At 41.4% G+C, this 19,200-nt stretch overlaps 1 protein-coding gene and 1 non-coding gene across 2 annotated transcripts in view; one reads left to right on the forward strand and one right to left on the reverse strand.

The window, feature by feature from the left end:
- Window positions 1-19,200, reverse strand: part of AKAP12 (A-kinase anchoring protein 12) — a 124,052-nt gene that overhangs the window by 80,566 nt on the left and 24,286 nt on the right. The window lies entirely within an intron of this gene.
- Window positions 1,859-1,960, forward strand: LOC117098130. Its single transcript, XR_004443190.1, has one exon. It is a non-coding gene; the product is annotated as a U6 spliceosomal RNA (small nuclear RNA).

A 19,200-nucleotide genomic window follows, 5' to 3' on the forward strand; every position in this document is an offset into this window, starting at 1 on the left:
CATTTGTTTTGGTGAAGGTTGGACATGTAGGCTGGAAAATCCTCATGCGTGAGCTGGAGTTCCCTTAAGATGTACGGGCAGGCTGGGCACTGTGGCTCACACCTGTAATCCCAGCCCTTTGGGAGGCCAAGGTGGGTGGATCACCTGAGGTCAGGAAATCAAGACCAGCCTGGTCAACATGGCAAAACCCTATCTCTACTAAAAATACAAAAATTAGTCGGGCATGGTGGCATGTGCCTGTAGTCCCAGCTACTCAGGAGGCTGAAGCAGAAGAATCGCTTGAATTCAGGAGGTGGAGGTTGCAGTGAGCTGAGATTGCACCACTGCATTCCAGCCTGGGCGACAGAGCAAGACTCCATTTCAGAAAAAATAAAAATAGATGTACGGGTAGCTGAGAGCAGGAACAGGAGGGAAAGAGGACAGCTCGCTCCTGCATCACACGTTCTGGCATGGGAGGTCGTGCCAGACTGAGCTTGGTGGATCATACCTATAATCTCAGTGCTTTGGGAGGCCAAGGTGGGAGGATCTCTTGAGGCCAGGTGTTTGATCAGCTTGGGCAACACAGGGAGACCTCATCCCTACAACAAAATTTAAAATTAGCTGTGTGTTGGGGAAGGGAGGGTATGGTGTAGGTCTGTATTCCTAGCTACTCAGAAGGCTGAGGCAGGAAGATCACCTGAGTCCAGGAAGTCAAGGCTGCAGTGAGCACCACTGCACTCCAGTCTGGGCAAAAGAGTAAGACCTTGTCTCATTAAACAAACAAACAAACAAACAAACAAATAAATAAATAAAACGTGTGTGGAGAAAAGAATGAAGCCACAGGAAATTGGGTCCTAACCTCACATACAATGCCCCAATTCTAAGACTTAAAATTCTATATAGCATCATCAAGATACAATGGGTTGAGTTAGGATTTGGGGGGCTGTTCCCTAAGTGTAGGAGAACTTCTTGCAAATGTGAAAGTATCAACCATGAGATCTGAAGCATATAAGAAGACCCCAAAAGATAAAGTGGGCAATAAATATACTCGTAACCTGAAATTAAATTAGCGAACCAATACATAGACTTACAGAATTATGGTTACCTCTTCCCAGAAATTACAGAAATGCAAAAGTCAAAGCAAATTTAAAACACCATCCTTCACCTGTCAAAGTAACACTACCAATATCACTGACGTGGCCAAATCTGAACACTCATTTGTTCAAGGTAGCATCGAAATTCGCACAACTTGTAAAAACACGTTCTTTAGCAACCTTCATCCAGTTTGCAGAGGGAGGCTCACAAGTTAAGTGACTTATCTAATGTAAGTGGCTCAGCTGGGGATTCAAATCCACATCCTGACCACCACACACATACCCCTTCTACTTTGCATGAAGCCTAGATATTTACCCTAAGGAAATAACAGGAGGAAAGCACAGAACAAAGCCACTTCCTGCAGAATGGAAAGAAGCTGCCAATGTGTTCACTGGCAAATTTAAAACATGGCCTTGTTAAATGTAATATATCTTTAGAATTACACAGAAGGAACGGTAATTCTCTAAGTGAAAGCAAAAAGTGAGTGTTTCAAGCTAACTGCAACTTAGTCAAAAGCCAAAGGTTTGTGAAATATGATTGCCAAAATGGGGCATTGTGAGTATTCTGTAAAGTATCTAATACGACAATATTTTTGAATAGAGCTGGGCACGGTGGCCCACAACTGTAGTCCTAGCTACTCGGGGGGCGCTGAAGTGGGAGGGTCTCTTGAGTCCAGGACTTCAAGGTTACAGTGAGGTGTGATTGTGTCCCTCCAGTATGGGCAATAAGAGGAAGAAGATCCTTTCTTTAAAAAAGAAAGAAAGAAAGAAAGAAAAGAGCGTTTGTTTGGTTTGGCAGCACAGAGACTAAAATTGAAACGACACAGAGATTAGCATGGCCCCTATGCAAAGATGAGACCCAAATTTGTAAAGCGTTCCATATTTTTACATACAGTGTGTGCCGTGAGCTATTGAAAGCTGAATGCATTAAGCATATTTTGAAACTTAAGTCACTCCTTGGTTAACAAGTAAATGTGTCAGAAATGTATTATATAGAAAAGGGTGGAAGGGTAGGGCATTCCCTTTCATTCAGGAATTATGCCCACAGAAAGATTTGCACAAGCATAAATGAATATGTATATTATACATAATTTTCATTTTATATATGAAAGTTATACTGTATATGAAAGGATGTTCAATGTCAGCATTACTTGTAATAGGAGACCATGAGAATCAATTTAAATGTCAATCAGTAAAGAGACTGGTTAAGTAAATTAGAGTATATCCGTGTCACTGAACATGTAGCCAGTAAGCAGTGAGCCAGGTCTGTGTACACTGAACCAAAAGGTGCTTATGATTTCCTATTGAGTGAAAAAGGCAAGTGATGTAACCGTATTATCTATATGCATATTTTTTTAAAAAACCAACAGAAAGGATATGTTTGTGTGTGTATGTAAGAAAAATCTCAGAAGACAAATAAGAGGGGATGAAGGAACTTTTTTTCTTGTATAGTGGCATTTGCACAATGACACTATACCACTTTTATGCTTTAAAAAATATATTTTTAAAAAATTTTTTCAAGTGTGATTTCACTTGCTTATTTATTTACTTTTTTAAAGAGACTAGGTCTCACTCCATCACCCAGGATGGAGTGTAGTGGTGCAATCATTAGCTCACTGCAGCCTCGACCTTCTGGGCTCAAGCAATCCTCCCACTTCAGTCTCCCGTCAGTAGCTAAGACTATAGGCGCATGCCACCTCACCGGCTTTCGCTTGCTTATTGTCTCCATCCCGTTTCTATTATTTAAATGCCTCATTAAGCAGTGTTAAGGGTCAGTTTTAAAGGAAAGAGAGAGAAAATAAATTTTAAAAATGTTTAAATAGAATGCCTTCTCCGTGGTCAGATTTTTCCTACCTTTATCCTTTATCATATATTTCTCGTTTCTTCTTGCATACATATTAAAAACTGCTGTACATTTTTTCCTCGGTCAAGGAGAGTTACATATAAATAAACTCACCATTCTTAAGTTAATCACACACACACAAAAATTTAAAACCTAAGAGCTGTTCTTCAAGATCACCTAAAACAGTCCCTTCCATGACACTGACGAGAACCAAGTCCTGAAAGAATGTTACTTGCCGAGCATCACAGACCTGTTAGGATTTGAAACCATGCCAGAGAAATTCCTTCTCTATCCCTACTTTCTTAAAAAAAAATAACATTTTGATGAGACCAGGGAATACAATCTTTTAAAACACGGAAACAACAGTGAATGTCTTCCTAAGTAAGTCCGACTCAGGTTCTGGGTGTGAGCCCTCGAGGCCACTCAAACAGTGTAGGCAGTAATGACACTCCAATTTCAAATCCACTATAACTGCTTATTGAACAATTTTTTCTAGGAATTTTAGAAAATAGAAATGAAGTAAGTTTTAATGAAGAACACTTTAAAAACCATTGTTCTAGGTTAAGAACTAGACACTGCTGTTTATTAATTGCAGCACCAATAACATCATTGCAGAGAGAAAGTGGTCTCCAACACAACAGTGTTCAAAGAACAGAACTTCCCAGAAACTGGACTCCAACTGGATTTACGATGCTATGATTCTTCTTTGACAAAAATACATGACACAGCCAGGTGCGGTGGCTCAAGCCTGTAATCCTGGCCCTTTGGTGGGCCAAGGAGGGAGGATCACCTGAGGTAAGGAGTTCGAGACTAGCCTGGCCAACATGGCAAGACCCTGTCTCTACTAAAGATACAAAAATTAGCCGGGCATGGTGGTGGGTGCCTGTAATCCCAGCTACTTGGAAGGCTGAAGTGAGCCGAGATCACACCACTTTACTCCAGCCTGGGTGACAGAGTGAGACTCTGTCTCAAGAAAAACCAAAAAACAAAAACACAACATCTGAATTCCCCTTCATTGTAAATCCATCCACATTAATACATTATAGACCCCAAAGAAAGTTAACAAAAAATTAATCCCTAAACTTTTTATATACTACCTTAAGTGATACATTTTCATCACTGTAGATTTTAAATAAAATATAAAAAAGAACAATTTCTATTATTTCCCTTCCACAATATTAAGACAAAAGAGATCTTTCTTGCTAGAAAAAAATAAAAAGACACACACACACACACACACACACACACACAAACCTATTAGCTATTCTCTAAGGATCTGAAAATGGAAGACATAACATGTTTTACGTATTTCAATGATTAATGCTGTATTTAACATTAGGAAAAACATCAGCACCAGAAGAACCAATACAGTTAAAGGGTAAATCCTTACAAAACCCACGTATTACTCTTAAAATTTGTTCCTGATTATATTCTTACTCACATTGAAAATGTCTTTTATATTTGTTGAAGAACAAAAGAAAAAAGCTAAATAAAAAATAGGATTTATATTCCTGTTAAAATAAAAGATTAACAAAGAAAATGCTAAATAGGAGGCAAGAGTCTGCTTGCAGGTTTAAGCCTGATCATTTTGTAAAGCCCTAATAAGTTAACTCATTCAATAAGTATCTATTAAACATCTATTACTTACCAAGCACCAAATTTTGAGGTAAAGGAAGTTAGCATGCATTGTTTCAAATTATTTCAGTTCTACAAAGTTCTCCTATTGGAAACATCTATATGTTTAGAAACAATATGCCTTTCCATTCATTTTGCATTTAAAAAGCACTTCTTAAAGAGGAGTAGAGACAAACACCAGGATTTTTGTCTATAGGTGTGGCTATCATACGAGTACTTCACTCCCCCAAAAGATAAAATCCAGGCTGTCTTTTAAATCAATAGCATATGTATTGCTTACTAAAGCATCCCAATCTATGTAATATTCATAACTGATAAAAGTATCTTGCAACTTCATTAATTAATAGCCATTTTCAGACATTTGCTCAATATCTCCGTCTGCTACGGTGGACATCTGGAGCCCCAGTGTGTAGAAACCCACCTTTAAACAGCTGCAGAAGTAATTACCCCTAGGAAAGGACGGATTCCTATTCATTTTCTCCGGTATCTTCAAGATTGCACAGGTTGTTGTATTTGTTTTTAGGTTTGTTTGTTTCCTTGTTAACTAAATGACCAAGAGCAAGATTAGACTTTAATTGCTCCAACTGATTATGTGCCCGTGGAGATGTGCACACAAAGAATTCCACCTCAAACTGCCAAGAAAAACTCAATCCTTCCATACCATTCCATAAAAGATAGACTTAAAGGGCAAGTCACCTTGTATTCTTACTACTAAATAGATAAATCAAGAAAAAGGGACAGAGGCATCAATGGGCGATCTAAAGCAGTCATAAAAGCATACGATCGTGATAAAGCATAATCAGTGACTTGCTAGGGGGAACAGGCAAATAAATAAATAATAAATACATAAGTTAAGTCTTGGATCCCCTGGTGTTTTGTGCTCCTGGAGCCACTCCCAGCTGCGCTGGCTTTTCTTTGTGCGAGGCTCAGGGAGGCTCTGTCCACTGGGAGATTGCTCTGCAGTGACTGCAAGGCTGGTGAGCACTGGAGGAACTGAATCCCTTCAACGGCCAGACCGCTGACTAAGCAAAGTTACTCTAATTAGCCATCCTTTCTCAATTCCATTACAGCCCTAAGCAAAAACCATAGACATGTTTTGATGGGTTGATGCAGAAAAAAAAAAAAAAAAAAAAAAACATTAAAAAACACCAACATGCAACCGAATGTACTGGCAGCTATGAAAATGTCTTCATCACTTTCAAACATGAAGCAAATTCCTGGAGGAAGGAATCAAAATTTGCCACTTATTCTTGGCTCTATTAGTAAGCACTTGCAATTAGAGACTATAACCACCAGGACACTTTGCTATTAAAATGAACTTTTACACAATTTTAGCTTTGCTACATTTAAATTTTATTCAAGATTTTTTTTAAAGGGCATTCAGGAACATGGAAAGATTTTTTAATCTAAGTACAATATTTTTTGTTCTACAGTGAAAATTGCATTTCAAGGTCTCTTTAGGCTCAACACTACACCAAAAGTATGCTTACACACAAAATTCCAATTTGATCAATTTGTTAACCAACAACTGTTAGACCAAGGCAAACAAATGCTTAGTGGTGACATCTATTGATAATTATGTTCAGGCTAATTTTATTTACCAGCGATTTTCTTTCTGTAAAGATAAATGCTAACCAATCAAATGGAACCAGTCTGGATGTATAGATGATAAGAACAATTTTCCAGATCAACGAGGTATTCTATTGATTTAATCAGCATAAAACCATTCAACAAAAATAAGCATAAAAACAGCCTTTGTGCAATCCCACACTGGAGTGGAAAATACAAAGGCACCACGTGGCGGCTAAGTCATACATTTGATGGAAGGAAAATGATACGTGGGTGGTCCTGCTGACAACAGATGGTAGGAAAATAATCCCAAAAAACCTTACTCCTTCCAGTGATCATGCCATCGTAGAAGATTTATCATTTTTAACATCCAAATTCCTAAATCCATGTAAAAGGTATTAAAGTATTCTGATAAAAAAAAAAAACTGTCAATGATTCATCCAAACGTCTTCTACAACAAAATACGAACATGAGAAAGGTGACGTCTGCTATCGTGGAATTTCCGAGTGAAGGTCTCAGTCACTCTGTTTTGTTGACCACCTTCTTGGAGCGTAGATTTGTTTTTCATAATCCATTCTTCCCCAGATTTTTTTTTCCCTTTTCTAGATGGAAAATTTACAATTTTAGGGCATCTGTTACTCTGAGGGCTCAACATCTCGAAAGGGAATAGCACTGGAAACCTCAGCCTTTTAAACTCCAGGGACACCTCCAAGCCCCAGCCTCTCTCGAATGCAAACCTCTAGCCTTTCAAAATGTGTTTTCCAGACACAGCAAGCAAGAGCTAGGAGGAAAGACGGTTTACATCCCCTTGTTGGGGAACAGAAACAGTGGTTGGGGAGTACAACCAGTGTTACCACTTTATCACATATGGGTCAAACATGTTTGTGAGAACAATTATAATAAAAATTAAAAAAAAATTTTTTTTTGAGACAGGTTCTTGCTCTGTCACCCAGGCTGCAGTGAAGTGGCGCGATCATGGCTCATTGCAGCCTCGACCTCCCAGGCTCAATCGATCCTCCCACCTCAGCCTCCCAAGGAGCTGGGACTTCAGTAATGTGCCATCAGGCCTGGTTAATTTTTATATTTTTTGTAGAGGTGGGGTGTCACCCATGTTGCTGAGGCTGATCTCCAACTCCTCAGCTCAAGGGATCCATCTGCCTCGGCCTCCCAAAGTGCTGGGATTATAGGAATGAGTCACCTAGTCCAGTGACGATTAGAAATTCTTACCTCCATTTTTATACTGTTGTTTCCATGACCTTGAGTTTTTCTTAAAAATGCCTTTGAAGTTAGAAACTGCCTATAAAATTGTGAAATGCGGGCCGGGCTCGGTGGCTCAAGCCTGTAATCCCAGCACTTTGGGAGGCCGAGACGGGCGGATCACGAGGTCAGGAGATCGAGACCATCCTGGCTAACACGGTGAAACCCCGTCTCTACTAAAAAAAATACAAAAAACCTAGCCGGGCGAGGTGGCGGGCGCCTATAGTCCCAGCTACTCGGGAGGCTGAGGCAGGAGAATGGCGTCAACCCAGGAGGCGGAGCTTGCAGTGAGCTGAGATCTGGCCACTGCACTCCAGCCTGGGCAACTGAGCGAGACTCTGTCTCAAAAAAACAAAACAAAAAATAAATAAATAAAATAAAATAAAATAGTGAAATGCTGCCAACTCACAAACACTCCTTTTTTCTAAGAACACACAAAAGTGATAATGGTTGTGTTAAATATGAACTTCTATTTTCTGTTATATTTTTATATCTTTCTATAATTTCGAATTTCCATACTTATGATGCTTAAAGATCCCTACCTTATCAAGGACAGAACTTTTCTGCATAATTTAATTCATGACTTTCTTCAGGAAAACATTCCTAACAAAATGTTTCTGATACACTTTAACGAAATCATGATCTATAATTTTAAACCACTTCCCTGCCACCCAACCCCTCTCACCTCCTCTACCATCACCACACACCCCCAGGTGAACTGAAGGTAGGCCAGGTGCAGTGGCTCATGCCTGTAGTCCCAGCACTTTGGAAGACCGAGGCACGTGGATTGCTTGAGCCCAGGAGTTCCAGACCAGCTTGGGTGACACGGTGGAACTCATCTCTACAAAAAAATACAAAAATTAGCAGGGCATGGTGGCATGCCCCTACCCCTGTAGTCCCAGCTACTTGAGAGGCTGAGGTGAGAGGATTACCTAAGCCCAGGGGGCAGAGGTTGCAGTGAGCCAAGATTGTGCCACTGCACTCCAGCCTGGGCAAAAGGGCAAGATCCAATCTCACACCACACACACACACACACACACACACACACACAAAAGAACTGAAGGAAACTATTTTGTCCTCACTCTTTTTTTTTTTTTTTTTTGAGTCTTGCTCTGTCATCCAGGCTGGAGTGTGGCACACGGCTCACTGCAGCCTCCACCTCTTGGGTTCATGCAGTTCTCCTGCCTCAGCCTCCCGAGTAGCTGGGATTACAGGCATACACCACCATACCTGGCTAATTTTTGTATTTTTAGTAGAGATGGAGTTTCACCATGTTGGTCAGGCTGGTCTCGAACTTCTGACCTCGTGATCCACCCGCCTCGGCCTCCCAAAGTGCTGGGATTATAGGCGTGAGCCACCACGCCCAGACAGCCTCATTCTTTTAACTAGTCTAACAGTAACCACCTAGTCATTCTTTTTCTATTAAATACGTCTGCCAAAAGAGTCTTTGAATTGGCCTGCTGGAGGTCTCTTTCCTTAAGTTTGACATAAAAGTTGGAAATACGTTCAATAACTTCATTGTTGGAAAAAAGATGTTTAACTTTAAGGGGAAAACAAAGGGAGAGATGAGGGTAAAAGGAAAAGCTCACCTATGTGGAAGAATGCCAGATGCAGAAATATAGAAAGAATAACAGATGAGACAGTCACCATTTCACAATGATTTAGGCGAGAGTCATCACTGGATGTGAAGACACTGGCAATGGAATCACCGGTATCAAACTACAATAGAACCCCACAGGGAAACTCAGCCCCTATTAGCATCCAACAGTCCAACTCAGCATCACCAACAATGGGAGGGACAGGCATTGTCTGTGATTGCTGTTTGTGAGACAACAGTAAGGATTCACTATCACCACACCATCACCGCAGCATCACCTAGGTGGCACTCTTGCTAAGAATGTCCAGCCTGGGCTGGCGCATAATTTCAGCACTTTGGGAGGCCGAGGTGGGCGGATCACAAGGTCAGGAGATCCAGACCATCCTGGCTAACATAGTGAAACCCCGTCTCTACTAAAAATATGAAAACAAAATCAGCCGGGCGTGGTGGCGAGCACCTGTAGTCCCAGCTACTCGGGAGGCTGAAGCAGGAGAATAGCATGAACCTGGGAGGCGGAGCTTGCAGTGAGTCGAGATTGCACCACTGCACTCCAGCCTGGGCGACAGAGCAAGACTCTGTCTCAAAAAAAAAAAAAAAAGAATGTCCAGCCTGAATCTAATCATAGATAAATCTGACAAATCCACTAAATAAGACAACTGGCCTGGGCTCTTCATAAAAACAAATTTCATGGGCTGGGCACGGTGGCTTATACCTGTAATCCCGGCACTTTGGGAGGCCAAGGCAGGTAGATTGCTTGAGGCCAGGAGTTCGAGACCAGCCTGGCATGGTAAAACCCTGTCTCTACGAAAAATACAAAAATGAATAGGGCATGGTGGCAAATGCCTATAATCCCAGCTGTTGGCTGAGTCAAGAGAATCACCCAAACCCAGGAGGTAGAGGTTGCAGTGAACCGAGGTTGCAGTAAGTCAAGATCGTACCACTGCACTCCAGCCTGGGTGACAGAGTGAGGCTCCATCTCTATCTATCTATCTATCTATCTATCTATCTATCTATCCATCCATCCATCCATCCATCACCTAATGAAAAACAGGAAGGCAAAGGGAGTATTCGAGTTTAAGAAGCTAGAAAAGAAACATGACCAAATGCAATTTGGTTATATGCTGGACCCCATTTTTTTTTTCTTTTGTTTTTTTGAAGCAGGTTCTCTGTCACTCAGGCTGGATGCAATGATGCAATCATAGTTCACTGCAGCCTCAAATGCCTTGGCTCAAGGGATCCTTCCACCCCGGCCTCCTAAGTAGCTAGGACTAAAGGCACGCGCCACCACACGGCTCATTTTTTGTACTTTTTTTGTAGAGATGAAGTCTCATGATGTTGCCCAGGCTAGTCTTGGACTCCTCACGTCAAGTGATCATCACACCTCAGCCTCCCACAGTGCAGGGATTGCAGCATGAGCCACTGTGCCTGGCCAGGACCCAATTTTTTTTTTTTTTTTTGAGGCAGACTCTCACTCTGTCGCCCAGGCTGGAGTGCAGTGGTGCGATCTCGGCTCACTGCAAGCTCCGCCTCCCGGGTTCACGCCATTTTCCTGCCTCAGGCTCCCGAGTGGCTGGGACTACAGGCATTGGCCACCTTGCCCGGCTAGTTTTTTTGTATTTTTTAGTAGAGACGGGGTTTCACCATGTTAGCCAGGATGGTCTCGATCTCCTGACCTCGTGATCCGCCCCTCTCGGCCTCCCAAAGTGCTGGGATTACAGGTTTGAACCACCGCGCCCGGCCCAGGACCCAATTTTTAAAGCAGGTATAAAATATATTTAAGGCTAACAGAGGAAGTTTGAATACGAACTCTATCTTAGATGATATCATTAAATTAATGTTGGGCGGGATGTGGCGGCTCACGCCTGTAATCCTGACAATTTGGGAGGCTGAGGTGGGTGGATCATTTGCACTCAGGAGTTCGAGATCAATCTGGCCAACATGGTAAAACCCCTTCTCTACTAAAAACACAAAAATTAGCCAGGTGTGGTGGAAGGCGCCTGTAGTCACAGCTACTCAGGAGGCTGAGGCATGAGAATCACTTGAACCAGGAGGCAGAGGTTGCAGTGAGCCGAAATCACACCATTGCACTCCAGCCTGGGCGAGAGAGTCAAGACTCTGTCTCAAAAATAAACAAATAAATAAAATCAATTAATGTTAAGTTTTTCAGTTGTGGGCTGGGGGGTGTAGTGGTTCGCACATGTAATCCCAGCACTTTGGGAGGCCGAGGTGGGCCAATTGCTTGAGCTCAGGAGTTCAAGACCAGCCTGGGCAATATAGTGAGACCCCATCTCTACAAAAAATACAAAAATTAGCTGGACATGGTGGCACAGGCCTGTAGTCCCAGTTACTCTGGAGGCTGAAGTGGGAAGATCACGTGACACTGGGAGGCAGAGGCTACAGTGAGCTGAGATCATTCCATCGTACTGTGGCCTGCGCGACAGAATGAGAATCTGTCTCAAAAAAAAATTTCTTAGTTGTGACAATGGCACTGGGGGTAAGCAGAAGAATGTACGAGGCCAGGCGCGGCGGCTCACACCTGTAATCCCAGCACTTTGGGAGCCCGAGGTAGGCAGATCACGAGGTCAGGAGATCGAGACCATCCTGGTGAACACAGTGAAACCCCGTCTCTACTAAAAATACAAAAAAACTAGCCGGGCGTGGTGGCGGTCCCCCGTAGTCCCGGCTACTCGGGAGGCTGAGGCAGGAGAATGGTGTGAACCCAGAAGGCGGAGATGGCAGTGAGCGGACATTGCGCCACTGCACTCCAGCCTGGGTGACAGAGTGAGACTCCGTCTCAAAAAAAAAATAAAATAAAAATAAAAGAATGTAGGAATGTATTCCCAGGAGACGATGCTGAACTATCTGAGAGTAAAGTATCTGATATCTAAAACTTACTCTAAAAGAGTTCAGCAACAACAAAAAGGATGCAAACAGGAGAAAGAAAGCAAAGATGACAAAAGGATACTGACCTGTAACTCTAACAGAAGAAACGGCTTCCACATATTTGGTGGGAATCATAATTAACCATCCACCAGCAAACCTCCCCATCATCACCCCTCCCTACCACGGAGACATTTTATTATTTTAGCAACTAACTCCCCAAACTAGAAGCATTAACTCTTTACCTAAATACTAAATCAGGACTCTAAAAACTGTTATTCAGAAGCCAGAGAAGTACACTTTGATTGCTAAGAGTACATAGTGCTCACCTGGATTCATCGTGATGTCTGTCATATACACATTCATTTCAGAAGTCATTTTTAATTTTTAGCTTTAGTTCAGCATATGAGAATACCAGATATTTCATTCACTAAAAACAAAAGCGATCCACACGATTAGCTATCAGGGAAATGCACATCAAAACCACAATGAGATGTCACTTCACACTCACTAGGATGTCTCTAACCAAAAGGGCAGATAACAAGTGTTATCAAGGATATGGAAAAATTGGAACCCTCATACACTGCTGGTTAGAATGCAAAATGGTGCAGCTGCTTTGGAAAAGTCTGCCAGTTCCTCAAGAGGTTAAACAAAAGCTAGACATATAGCAATTTCATTTCTAGATAAATACCAAGAGAAATGAAAACATTTATGTTCAGGCAAAGAATTGTACATTAGTGTTCATAGCAATATTATTCATGACAGCCAAAAGGTGAAAACAACCCCAATGCCAGTGGCTATCAACTGCTGCATGGATAAATAAAATGTAGGATATATCCATACAATGGAATATTATACAGACGTTAAAAAAACCAGTTGGGCTCAGAGGCTCACGCCTGTAATCCCAGCACTTTGGGAGGCTGAGGCCAGCAGACGACCTGAGGTTGGGAGTTCGAGACCAGCCTGACCAACATGGAGAAATTCCATCTTTACTAAAAATACAAAAAATTAACCCTGCGTGGTGGCGTATGCCTGTAATCCCAGCTACTCAGGAGTCTGAAGCAGGAGAATCGCTTGAACCCAGGAGTGGAGGTTGCAGTGAGCCGAGATTGCGCCATTGCACTCCCAACCTGGGCAACAAGAGCAAGACTCTGTCTCAAACAACAACAACAACAAGAACAACAACAACAACAAAAGAAACAGGAAGTACTGATGTCGCTATAACATGGACGAATCTTGCAAACACTACAATAAATGAAAGCCAGACACAAAAGGCCACATATTGTATGATTCCATTTATATAAAATGTCCAGAATAGGTAAATCCATAGAGAGATAGAAAGTAGCTCTGTGGTTACTGGGAATGAGGGGAGTGGGAAATGGAGAGTGACGGCTAATGGGTATAGGGTTTCTTTGGGGAGTGAAAATGTTCAAAGATCATGACAGTTACGCAACTCTGTAAACATGCTAAAAGCCGCTGGGTTGTACCCTTTAAATGGTGAATTGTATGGTGAATTGTATGGTATGTGAATTATTATCTTAACAAAGTTATCTGAAAAGCCTGGAACAATTAATACTTTCCCAGCGACTGAGACTAGGAAAATATCTCAGAGGAAGAGTGCTCGGAGGCAAAGTGATCCAGAGATATCTTCCTGGGGTAAATGTATCTGCTCCAGTGTATCCATTTCCTATTAATCATGAACAAGAACTACAATGCCTCTTGAGTTGAGCAATAGTGAAGTGTCATGACAAATCAGATTCAAGTGCTGTTAATTCCTAAAGGAAATAAAACACATTCTTTAATTATGAAATCCTCCCCAGATGTCTTGGCAAGTTCTATGATAGAAAGAAGTTCCTTTTCCACTCAATTTGGAGAAGACAAATAGGATGACAAACAAGTCTAAAATGCTACTGAGAAAAATTTTGCACTGAATAATAAAAATTTTACAAAAAAATATAAAATTGAAATACAAAAAAACTGAAAATGCCACTGACATTTTGAGATTACCATCCATCCTTGAACGGGACAGTTACGAATGGGCTACAGATGTCTTCAAAAAGACCTGTCTCAAAATTTTTAAAAAGCCACTTGTACTGTCTACGTTCAAATGTTCACAGAAAACTTTTGTGAGAAAGATTTCACCTAAGACTGAACATTTTTCATCTTGACCATGAGATTTAATCATTAGACATTAAATGTTTCTCACACCTGGTTTAAGCCCAATTTTCAATTTTCCCTCTGTAATATTAAAGTAAGGGTTTAGATGTTGATAAAAACAAAACAAAACAAACAAACAAACAAAACAGGCTGGGCACAGTGGCTCATGCCGGTAATCCCAGAAATTTGGGAAGCCAAGGTGGGTGGATCGCTTGAGGACAGGCGTTCCAGACCAGCCTGGCCATCATGGTGAAACACCGTCTCTACAAAAAATACAAAAATTAGCCGGGCATGGTGACGTGTGCCTGTAGTCCCAGCTAACTCAGGAGGCTGAGGCAGGATCACTTGAACCCAGGGGGCGGAGGTTGTAGTGAACTGAGATCACGCTGCTACACTCCAGCGTGGGTGACACAGTCAGAATCTGTCTCAAAGAATTAAAAAAACTCAAACAAAAAGCACTAGTCTTTTCCAAAATGGAAACGTTACATAGAATTGGAAGTTTCCATATAATATGGGTATTTCGTTAGAAGTCTTATCTTCCCTTGTAAGCAAAAAGAACAGATTCATGCTAAATCTAGTTTTATATAGCTGCCAACTGTTATTTTTGCCTTAAATACAAGTATTTGAGAATATATAGTCACACTGTTTTTTGTTGTTGCTGTTTGTTTGTTTTGAGACGGAGTTTCACTCTTGTTGCCCAGGCTGGAGTACAATGGCGCCATCTTGGCTCACTGCGACCTCTGCCTCCCGGGTTCAAGCAATTCTCCTGCCTCAGCCTCCCAAGTAGCTGGGATTACAGGCATGCACCACCATGCCCAGCTAATTTTGTATTTCTAGTAGAAATACAAAAATACATCTCCATGTTGGTCAGGCTGGTCTCGAACTCCCGACCTCAGGTGATCCGCCTGTCTTGGCTTCCCAAAGTGCTGGGATTACAGGCATGAGCCACCCCACCCAGCAGTCACACTGTTTTAATAATGGTTACTTGTCGGTCCCATGAGGGTTCCTAGATCCAGCTTAGAAGGAAAGGAAAAGATAAAATGGGAGTTGGGGATGGAGGGGTATGGCATCTGTCAGGCAGGAAGGTGGCACTCAGGGAGCATGCGTAGGATTCAGAGCAACTGAAGAGGGCACAAGGACGATGGCCATTCAGCTCACTCTATCAGCAAATGCCGAGAGAGACAGGTTTGGGTGCCTGAAGAATGATATCTGTCTCCAGGCAATGGAAAAATCCAGTGAAGAAACCACATCCACCTTCCAGGGACCCTTTCACACTGTAACTTCCTGCCATTATCCCTGTTATTTTTTGCCTATGAAAAGCCTTCATTAAGCATAGTGATACATAGTGATGGTGTCTTTTTTATGGCTACGTTCTAGAAATGTAATAGGTCCTGAAAACAGGGATCAGAAATGCTAAATAGTAACTATAGACACAAAATCTTGTCATTTGTTCTATACATCGATGACTGTCTTTGCAAAAATCGTCAGAGGAAATGGATTGGCGCTCTGAAAACCACCCAATAGCCCTACTCCACACCCCACCTTCTCTCTGTTAGCCAGGGTTTGGCCTTCTGTGGACTCTTCCACACTGTGATGTGTTTACTGGTGCTTTGACAACTGTCTCTCAAGTAGCTGAAAACGTGAATGAGTCTTTTAAGGTCAAAAATCTACATGCTGACTTCAATGCACCAATGCCTGACATTAAAATGTGACTATGAGAACTAAGTACAATAGTCCAAACAGATGCTCACTGGTGCAAATAACAGTATGGTGTTATTTCTATTAATATGGCAGAAGAGTCTCTTCAAAATGCTCTAATTAACCACTTTCTCACAGTTGAGATTACAGTGAATACAAAATCAATTCAACTCCCAGCTTTTTAACTTTCTCCCCTACTTATAATCCTCAACTCCTTCCCCTCATCATCTATCTGCTGGTTTTTAGAGAAATGAAAGTTTTGAAAAGATGAAACGATCTAAAACCCTGTCATTCTGACACCTTGTGATTTTCAAGTTCTCCTTTCAACCTTTAGCCACATACATGCATTTTTTAAATACAATTACTATTGTGGAATACAGTTCTGCATATTTTCCCATTTCACAGCCATAAACATTTCTCCAAGTAGCTAAAATTTCTCCTGTGGCCCTTGAATGACAATGATCAGGTATATGTACCATACATGATTCACTGACCTGATCTTTCAACACCTTCAACAAGGCTTTGGTAAACATTTGTAACAAATATTTTATGGAATGCAGTTTTCCCTCCCCTGTGTTATTTATCTGTTGAATTCTCAGAATTAGCAGCACTGGAGCAAAGGATATGAACACTTACATGGTGAGACATGTTGCCAAATTGCTTTATAATTCGATCTTCTAAAATGCACAGGAATTGATGCATTTCATCAGGGTGTTTTTCTTCTATTCTACCTAGACTCCTCCCTCCCCGTCCTTCCACAGATCCAGTGCCTTCCTCCTTCTTATGCCGTCTTCAAGTCTGACTGCTCTGCTGCACTGAGAGCTAACACTGTCTTTCCTCTTTATACCAAAATGCTGGCACCATATCTAAGTTTGAAAAATATTTAAATAGGAGTAGTGAAAGAAATAAGCAATGACATAAGATAACCAATATTATTAAAGATCAAAACATAAAAAAAAGAAAGAAAGAAGAAGAGAAAAATATGTGATCTAGCATTTGCTATCTATCCTAACTTTTAACTTTTTAAATCATTTGTCACTTTGAGATGTCTGTCTTCACTTTTCATGCAAATTGATAAAGAACCCTGGCAAGGCCAAGTAGAGTTTTATAGCAGACAGCTCTGACCAGGATGATCAACTACATTTATTCCAGATACTTTTGATCAGCCCACATTTAGACAGAGCTGCTGAATTACTCAATTTTGTCAAATCACTTTGGTGAAATGCAGAATCAACATCATCAATCCAGTCCCCCAAATCTAGAGTCCAGGAACCTGAAAACAACAACAAAAAGACCAACTAAAGGAAGAACAAAAAGAATGTTACATAAATTTGATGTTGAGCTCATTCTTAGTGAACCCACACTGACTCCTAATGATCACCAATTTCTTTTCTCACACAGTTGTTGAGTAATCCACTGTAGGCCAGGAAGGATATTATAATCACCATTAACTATGGTTCCTCTGGTGAGAGACTGATGAGGGATGGATGAGAAAGGACAAAGAGCAGCTTTTATATACCTTTGCATGTCCTGTTAAATTTTTAACAAGCATTATTATTCTTGAATTTTAAAATCTTGAATTTAAACTAAGTGGTTCTTTTTCCCTAAAGGTACAATACCATATGTTTAAGTTTATTTTCTTCTACTGTATTTTTTTCAGGTTGGTTTTCTTCTGTTATGTTTTAACTCTACTGGATTGAAGTCAGTTTAGCTAATTGATTTCCTGGGTCACTATATCCCTATAGTGACTATTTAAAGTTCAAATAGCAGTTCCCTTCCTACATTTGGATTTTTGGACAATTTTTAGAATGGGCTAGCTGAATTCCTGTGAAGGAAAAGTTTTAAGCAGTCATATGAACATAAGTCAGACCAGTTAACAAATACCTGCTTCCAGTTGTTCAATAACACTTTTCAGCTAAGAATGCTTTGATTAGTAAAACCCACTGACCTATACACTTTAAAGGGGTAAACTATATGGTATGTGAGTTACATCTCAGTAAGGCTATTGCAAAAAAAAAAAGGCCTTGATTTACATGTATAAATTTAACTTTGTCCCTAAAATAAAAAGTTTTTTTTTTTTTGAGATGGAGTCTCGCTCTGTTGCCCAGGCTGGAGTGCAATAGCGTGATCTCAGCTCACTGCAACCTCCACCTCCTGGGTTCAAGCGATTCTCCCATCTCAGCTTCCAGAGTAGCTGGGATTATAGACGCCAGCCATCATGCCCAGCTAATTTTCTGTATTTTTGTCGAGACAGGGTTTCACCAGTTGGCCAGGCTGGTCTTGAACTCCTGACCTCAGGTGATCTGCCCACCTCAGCCTCCCAAAGTGCTGGGATTACAGGCATGAGCCACTGCGCCTGGCCAACATAAATTTTGGACAAAAATTATTTTCCCACAGATTTAAGCTTTCAATGAAATAATCCTTTGCAAATGAATGAGATGTTTGAAGCTAAATTAATTTATTTTTGTCTAAAATATTACAGGTATATTACCTTAAAATGTACCTCTAATATGAACTTGTACTATTTATCATACTATTTATCTTTAATTCTTTTTTTTTTTTTTTTGAGATGAAGTCTCACTCTGTTGCCCAGGCTGGAGTGCAGTGACAAAATCTTGACTCACTGCAGCCTCTGCCTCCTGAGTTCAAGCTATTCTCCTGCCTCAGCCTCCTGAGTATCTGGGATTACAGTCACCTGCCACCACACCTGGCTGATTTTTGTATTCTTAGCAGAGACGGGGTTTCACCATGTTGGTCAGGCTGGTCTCAAACTCCTGACCTCGTGATCCACCCACTTTGGCCTCCCAAAGTGCTGGAATTACAGGTGTGAGCCACCATGCCCGACTTCTTTTTTTTTTTTTTTTTTTTAAGAGATGGGGACTTGGCCAGGTGTATCTTATTCTTTTATGATGTTAGTGGCACTTTGAGCAAAACTAATAATTTGCTTTAAACATACTAGTTTTAGAGCCAGCAGGCTTTGGCCTCTTGTCCTCAAGGAATGTCAGCAGTTCATTGCCATCTCCTTCCCAAGGCCGCACCCTGCTCTGCTTTCATCTTGGCATGCTTGGATATTGGGCCCCAGCCAAGCGGATGTTCTCCATTCTCTTCCTTTCTTTTATTCAATCCTTTCTGCATACCGTTAGCTTTCCTCATGAAACAGTGTCCCCTCCACCTGCCCCAAGCTGGAGAGTGCCTTGCAGGGATGAGAACAGACAGTGTAGATTTGAGCTGGGTGGGCTCAGCTTAAAGGGGCAAGACAATGAAGTAGAGGCGTCCTAGGTGGAGAGATGCAGGGGTTTGGGATTCAACAGCACATAGATGTAAGGGAAGCCAAGAACATGTGTAAGATTTCTCAAGAGCTGGGCACAGTGGCTCACGCCTATAATTCACCATTTTGGGAGGCCGAGGCAGGAGGATCATCTGAGGTCAGGAGTTCGAGACCAGCCTGGCTAACATGGTGAAACCCTATCTCTACTAAAAACACAAAAATT

This window comes from Trachypithecus francoisi, unplaced genomic scaffold, assembly GCF_009764315.1.
Source record: "Trachypithecus francoisi isolate TF-2019V2 unplaced genomic scaffold, Tfra_2.0 Lachesis_group15, whole genome shotgun sequence".
NCBI lineage: Eukaryota > Metazoa > Chordata > Mammalia > Primates > Cercopithecidae > Trachypithecus > Trachypithecus francoisi.